Raw genomic sequence first — 7,428 nt, forward strand, 5'->3', positions numbered from 1 at the left:
ATGGGGCTCGATCCCAGGACCCTGAGGTCATGACCGAAGCCGAAGGCAGAGGCTTTAACCTGCTGAGCCACCCAGGTACCCTAAACTGATGGTTCTTAAACAGGGGCGACTTTGTTCCCCAGAGGACACCTGGCAATGTCTCTACATATTTTTGGTTGTCCTAACTGGGTGGGGGGTGCTACGAGCATCCTGTGGTTAGAAGCCAGGGATAATGCTAGACATGTTAGAGTGCACAGGGCAGCCCTCACAACAAAGAATCCTCCCGCCCCAAATGCCAACAGTGCCAAGGTAGAGAAACCCTGGTCTAAACCCACGTAAAACGGATATGATACAATCCACCCTTTCCCCTTTGTGGTTAGCGAGCGCCACAGAAGATAATGGGTGTGAAAGCCGGAGCTGTGTCTACAGGCTTCATTTAAGAAGAAATTGTCCATCTGGTTGGAACTCTACAGTTTGCTGAATGCAACACACACACACGTGCGTGCGCGCACACACACACCATCGTTTTTCTGCCCTTCACAAAAAACCTGGAGAAAGAGGAAAGCTCAGCTGTTCTTAGAAAGATGAGAGCCACTATGGTCTGCTGTAGTGAGCAGAATTCCCTCCAGGTAATGACCCCATCCTGGGACAGCAGCGTGAACCGCCATCAGTGTTAGAGCTGAATGGTGGTAAAACGACCTTTCCAAAAACAATTCTGAATTGTGGTAAAGTGCACATAATTTAAAATTTACCGTGTTAATCACTAAAATGTACAGTTCAATGCTGTTACATATATTCACATAGTCACATCCAATTTTTTTTTTTTCATCTGGCAGAACTGAAACAACCCCTCATTCCTGGCTTCACTCAGCCCTGGAGCCCACCCTTGTACTTTCCATCTCTGTGGATGTGACAACTCTAAGTAACCCCCATATATGTGGACTCACACAGTATTTGTCCTTCTGAGTCTGGCTTATTTCCCTCAGCATAATGTCCTCAAGGTTCATCCACGTTGTAGCATGTGACGACATTTCTTCCTTTTTAAGGCTGAATAATGTTCCGTGGTGTGGATAGACCACATTTTTGTTTATCCCTCATCCTTTGATGGACACTTGGGTTGCTTCTACTTCTTGGCTATTGAGAATAATGTTGCAGTGAAGATGGGTGTGCAAATACGTCTTTGAGATCCTGCTTTCGGTTTGTTGGTATGGAGTGAAAAGCAGAGTTGCTGGATCAGACGGTGATTCTATTTTTAATTTTTGAGTAACCATCATACTGTTCACCATAGTGACTGCATCAGTTTACATTCCCACCAACAGTGCACAAGGCTTCCGATTTCTCCAAATCCTCATCAACACTTTTTTTTTCTTTCTTGTCAGTGGTCAACCTAAGTGGTGGGAGGAGTTATCTCATTGTGGTTTCAATTTGTATTTCACTAATTATTAGTGATATGGAGCATCTTTTTATATGCTTCTTGGCTATTTTTATACCCTCCCTGGAGAAATATCTAGTCAAGTCCTTTGTCCATTTTTAAATTAGGTCATTTGATATTTTTTGGTTCAATTTTGTTGAATTGTAGGTGTTCCTTACATATTCTGGATATGAGCCCCAATATGATTCACAAATATTTTCTCCCATTCTGTAGGTTGCCTTTCTACTCTGTTAATTGTGTTCTTTGAGGCACAGAAGTTACATATTTTGCTGTCATTCATTTTTTTCTTTTGTTGCCTGTGTTTTTGGTGCTATGTCCAAGGAATCATTGACAATTTCAATGTCAGGAAACTTTTCTTCTTTTTTTTTCCCTGAGTTATAGCTTTAACTCTAATGTTTAGATCTTTGATCCATTTTGAGTTAGTTCTCATATGTGGTGTAAGATAGGGTTCCAATTTCATTCTTTTTCATGTGGGTATCCAGTTTTTCCAAAACCATTTCTTGAAGAGACTGTCCTTTCCCCACGAATGGTCTTGGCACCCTTTTTGAAGACCATTTTGACTATCTATAGGAGGGTTTATTTTAGGGCTTTTTCTTCTATTCCACTGTCCTCTTTGCCCGTTTTTATGTCAGCCTACTGTTTTGATTACGGCAGCTTTGCCTAATGTCTTGAAACCAGTAAGTGTGAGGTTTCCTACTTTGTTCTTCTTTTTCAAGGTCACTGGCTATTTAGGATCTCTTGAGCTTCCACATGAATTTTAAGATGGATTTTTCTTTTCTTCAAAAAATTCCATTGGGATTCCACTAGGGATTGTATTAAATCTGTATATTGCTTTGGGTAGATTTGATAGCCTAAGAACATTAAGCCTCCCAGTCCACGAATGCCAGATGTCTTTCAATTTATTTTTGTTGTCTTTAATTTCTTTCAGCAATGTTTTGCAGTTCCTAATGTACAAATCTTTTACCTCCTTGGTTAAGTTTATTCTGAAGTATTTTGTTCTTCTTGATGCTATTGTAAATAGAATTGTTTCCTTAATTTCCTTTTTGGATTGTTTGATTTTAATCTGTGTAAACACAACTGATTTTTATATGTTGATTTTTATATCCTGCAACTTTGCTGAATTCATTGATTCATTTTAACAGTTTTAAAAAATGGAATTGTTGGCATTTTCTGCATAGAAGATCATGTCTGCAGAGATAATTTTACTTTTTACTTTCCAATTTGGATGCCCTGGTTCTCTTTTTCTTGCCAAGTTGTTCTGGTTGGAACAAGTGCTGTGTTGAATAGAAGTGGCAAAAGCCGTCATTCTTGTCTTCTTCCTGATCTTAGAGGGAATATTTTCAGTTGTTCACCATCGAGTATGAAGTGAAATATTGGCTTTTTACATACAACCATTATTATACTGAAGTAGTTTCCTTCTTCTGAGTGTTTTTATCAAGGAGTATTAAATTTTGTCAAATGATTTTTCTGTATCAGTTGAGATGATCATGTGCTTTTTCCCCTCTATATTCTGTTAAGTGGTATAGTCCATTGATTGATTTTCATATGTTGAAACATCTTTGCATTCCAGAAATAAATTTCCATTGGTCGTGGTGTATAGTCTTTTTAATGTGCTGCTGAAATCTTTTTGCTCGTATTTTGGTGAAAATTTTTGCATTGATATTCATCAGGGATATTGGTCTATAATTTTCTTTATTGTAGCAAATTTTTCAGCTTTGGTATCATGCCAGTTTCATAGGATGAGTTTGGAAGTGTTCTTTCCTCTTCAATTTTTTTGGAAGAGTTTGAAGTGGTGTTACTTCTTCTTCAAACCTCTGATAGGATTCACTAGTGAAGACCTCTGGTCCTGGGCTTTTCTTTGTTGAGACATTTTTTGATTATTGACTCAGTGAGGCTGCTGTTCTAGAATGAATGTTTTACCTTTGCATCTAAACAAATTTCCCCTGCAGAGGACTAGTCCTTCGCTTTCAAAGATAATGTATCTTTTATAACCCTGCACTTTCTTCAGAAGATTGTTAGAGCATGTTTTTGGAAGAGTAAACTCTGAAGTCATTACTTTATTGCCATATATGTTTTTCTTAAGCAGGAAAAAACAATTAAGCCTCAACAGTATTCTCAACTTAACCTGGCACACAGTGACTTTTGGCTTTTCCCAATAGCGGATTTACTCCAAAGATAAAGAAGAATTGCCACCATTTCAGGTGCGTAGTATGATGTAGAACGGGCAGCAGGCTTATAAAACCACGAGTTCTGACTCAGAGTAGACGGAACTGGGGCTAATGACACAGGGGTCTTTCTCATGGTTTCTCAATGTATTGAGAAATACATTGAGAAATATGTAGACCTCTAGGTAGGGAGGTCTACAGGGCCTGGCAGCTGTGAATTTGTGGGAATGACAGAGAATTGGTACTGAGGATCCCGAGTCCTGCCACCTGCTGTTTGCACATCTCGTGCAAGTTTGCAGGGCTGAGTTTCTGGGGTTTATTAGAGCGGTGATAATCTGCATATATAGCCAGGTCAGGAAAAAGCAGTCAGACCCAGGATTCCACTAACTGGGCCAGAGGAGCTCCTAGAGTCCTCAACGGTGTTCTTCAGTGAACCTGCGGTGTACCAAAACCGCCTTGAAGTCAGAGCCATCTGCCTCATCATTCATTCATTCATTCTTTCATTCATTCTTTACGGAGCCCTACTAGCCATGTCTTGTCCACTTAACCACTGTGGGGCTCAGCTTCCTCATCAACTCAGTGGAGATTACAAAGGCCTCCTTGAGGGGTCGGGGTGGGGATGGCGGAAACAGGTGATGGGGATTAAGGCACGCACTTGTCTGGATGAGCACTGGGTCGTGTGTGGAAGTGCTGAATCCCTATATTGTACACTTGAAACTCATACAATACTGTATGTTAACTGACTGGAATTAAATAAAAAATTTTACAAAAGGCCCCCTTGAAGATCTTTGTAAGAGATGAGAAAAAACTTACATAAAGTTCCCAGCACAGGGTCTGGGCAGAGCTGGCTTCATGGGTCTGTGACCTGTGTGGTCACCCTGGGCCATGTGCAGAAAGCCGCATGCTTTGTTTAATGCTCAGACATTATCATCTGGAAATTGTTTATATTTTTGGACAAGGGCCCCACATGCCCTTTATGCACTGGGCTCCCTGAGTCATGTCCTAGCCCTGTGCCTGGTACACAGTAGAAGCTGGGATGGAGGTAGGGACGCTGTCATTCCTGTCCTCTCTGTACCACTTCTGTACCACCTGGTACCTGCCTGTCCTTTCTCTCTCCCCACTCTGGGCCTTCTGAATGCTGGGAGGCTTCCTTGCAGGCACACAGGCAGGGCATTTCCAGGCTGCCATGGCCTACGGGACCACTTTGAGTCTCAGCCCCACAGTCCCACACCCAGGCGTGGGATGCCGCGGGGTCCCAAAGCCCCGCACCCTCCCCGACATGGGGAGGACCCTCTCTTGATGTTGATCTGCCTGCTACTTTCCGAGCAGGGCTGCCTCTGTCCTCGGAGCTCGTGGGGTCTCACGAAGATTTTAGGCAAGAGGAGTTTCTGATTGTGACTTTTCTTTGCCCGTGGGGACGTGTGTGGGAACACGTCCGAACCGTGCTAGGACAGGGGTTTATCCCAAAGGGGGCCTCCTGCTCTCAGGCGAACGGAAATACTCGCAGCCACCCCTCTAGACTGTTGTCGGGCTCCGGTGATGCGTGACTATGTCTGGCATGTACGTGGTTGGCAGGTGCTTGCCGAACCCCGGGACCATGTGGGTAGGATCGGCTGCAGCTTAGCCAACTGCGCGTGTGTGCGCGTGCGCATGCGCGCCCTCCTTGACTCGCTCTGAAATGAAAACACGGCGCAAACGTTAGTAGCTGCTCACATCTTACTCATCTGTTCTGCCACCATCTCATCAGCCTTTTCCTCTTAAATGCGTATCAGGAAATTCCTTCCAGTTTACAAAAAGCTACAAAAACAAAATCGGTGTAGAGAAGGCTCATATACCCTTTACTCAGATTTACCATATTGTTAACGTTTTACCCCATGTGCTTGGTCTGTCTGTCTACGAACTTTTTTTTTCCTGTTCCATTTGAGAATAAACCACTCGTATAATGACCCTTTCTCCCCAAATACTTGCTTTTGTATTTCCTAAGAACAAGGACATTCTCTTCCATAAGGGCAGTGCATGAATGCGTGTCGATCCTCTAGTTCTGCCGGTGGACGGAGGTAGACTTTCCACCACGCTGCTTCCTTCCAGCATAGGATCCAAGCCAGGGTCAGGTGTGGCGCTGAATGGCCGCGTCTCTTTAGCTTCCTTCAGTCTGGAGTTTTCCTACAGCCTTTCTTTGTCTTTATTGATATTGACATTTTAATTTATTTTTTATTTTAATAAAATAAATTATATATTAAAAATAAACATGATATATTAAAAATAAAAATACATTTCATTTAATAAAAAAAATTACATTCATTAAGATTTTAAAAGTAGGATCCATGCCCAGCATGGTTTGAACTCACTACCCAGAGATAAAGACCTGAGCAGAGATGGAGAGTCAGACACTCAACTCACTGAGCCACCCAGGTGTCCCTTGGTATTGACATCTTCGAAGAGTACAGTTCTGGGCTCCTGGGTGGCTCATTTGGTTAAGTGACTGTCTTCTGCTCAGGTCATGATCCCGGAGTCCTGGGATCAAGTCCTGCACTGGGATCCCTGCTCCATGGGGAGTCTGCTTCCCCTTCTGAACTCCCATCTGAAGCTCTCTCTCGCTCTATCTCTCTCTCTATCAAATAAATAAATAAATAAATAAATAAAAATCTTTAAAAAAAAAAAGAGTACAGCTCTTCCACCCATTTTAAAATTGAGTGTTCCTATTTTGTTGTCTGATGTTTCCTTTGATTTGTCTGAGGTTGTTGTGTCTTTCTCAAGGCCATGCTTCTGGAGACAGCTTTTAATGATGCCTCAGCTTTTAATGATGACTCCAGATGCTGGCCTGAGTCAAAATTCTGAAGCAAGAGCAAGTTCTCTTTGGGTGGCCCGAATGTCCCTCCATGCCTTCCTTTCCTGCCTACATAGCCCTAATGCAAACCTGACTGCTGAGAAGAGTGTGTAAACCATTCACGCTGAGACAGGAAGATGACCGTTAAGGCCATCTTTCCCCAGGTTAGCTCTCTTCATCTTAAATAAAAACTGGGGGGGCGCCTGGGTAGCTCAGTCGGTTAAGTGTCCCACTCCATCTCGGCTCAGGTCTTGATCTCAGGACTGTGAGTTCAAGCCCCGAGCTTACTTAAAACACAAACAACTGGAGATTTGTGGGCAGGGTCCTGAGGGAAGATAAGGGGGTGAGGGGGCCAGGAAGCCAGGGGGAACAGAGACTGGAAACCCCCAGACATGTTGGAAACTGTCGTGGCTGCCGAGGCCCCGGAGCTGGCTTCGAGAAGCCCCAGGCTGTCAGCTCCTGTTTCTCAGAGGCCGGGCCTGCCCCAGCCTCGGCCCCCGGCAGGCTGTCTCTGTGAGTCCATGCCCTGTGTGTCTTCATGGTGTCCCCTGGTTCCTTGGGCGAGTCTGAGTGTCTGTCCTTGTGATCAAAATGCCTCACGGCAGTAGTCTGGACTGAATGTGGGTGTCGCCTCCCGAATTCCTATGCAGAAACTCTAATCCACAACCTAACGGTATCTGGGGGTGGGGCCTCTGAGGGGGTCAGTGGTGCCATGAAGACAAGAAACAGAGAAAGCTGGCTTCCCCTGCTGCCTCTGTCACGCTCTCTTCCCCTCCCTGCCCGCAAGGACAGGGCAAGCCAGAGTGGACTCCGACGGCACAGCAGATCTGCTGGGGCCTTGATCGTGGGCTTCCCGGCTTCCAGATCTGTGAAAACACGTGTTGCTGTTTCAGCCCCTCCGTGGCTGGTCTCACGTAACGCCAGCCCGGGCTGCTGTGACAGTAACACGGGCAGATGATGTTAACGGCTCCAGGTCTTCCTCCTCCTGGGATCCACACGCTTCACCAGTGCTTTTTCAAGGCACT

This window comes from Neovison vison, chromosome 13, assembly GCF_020171115.1.
Source record: "Neovison vison isolate M4711 chromosome 13, ASM_NN_V1, whole genome shotgun sequence".
In the NCBI taxonomy this organism is placed as follows: domain Eukaryota; kingdom Metazoa; phylum Chordata; class Mammalia; order Carnivora; family Mustelidae; genus Neogale; species Neogale vison.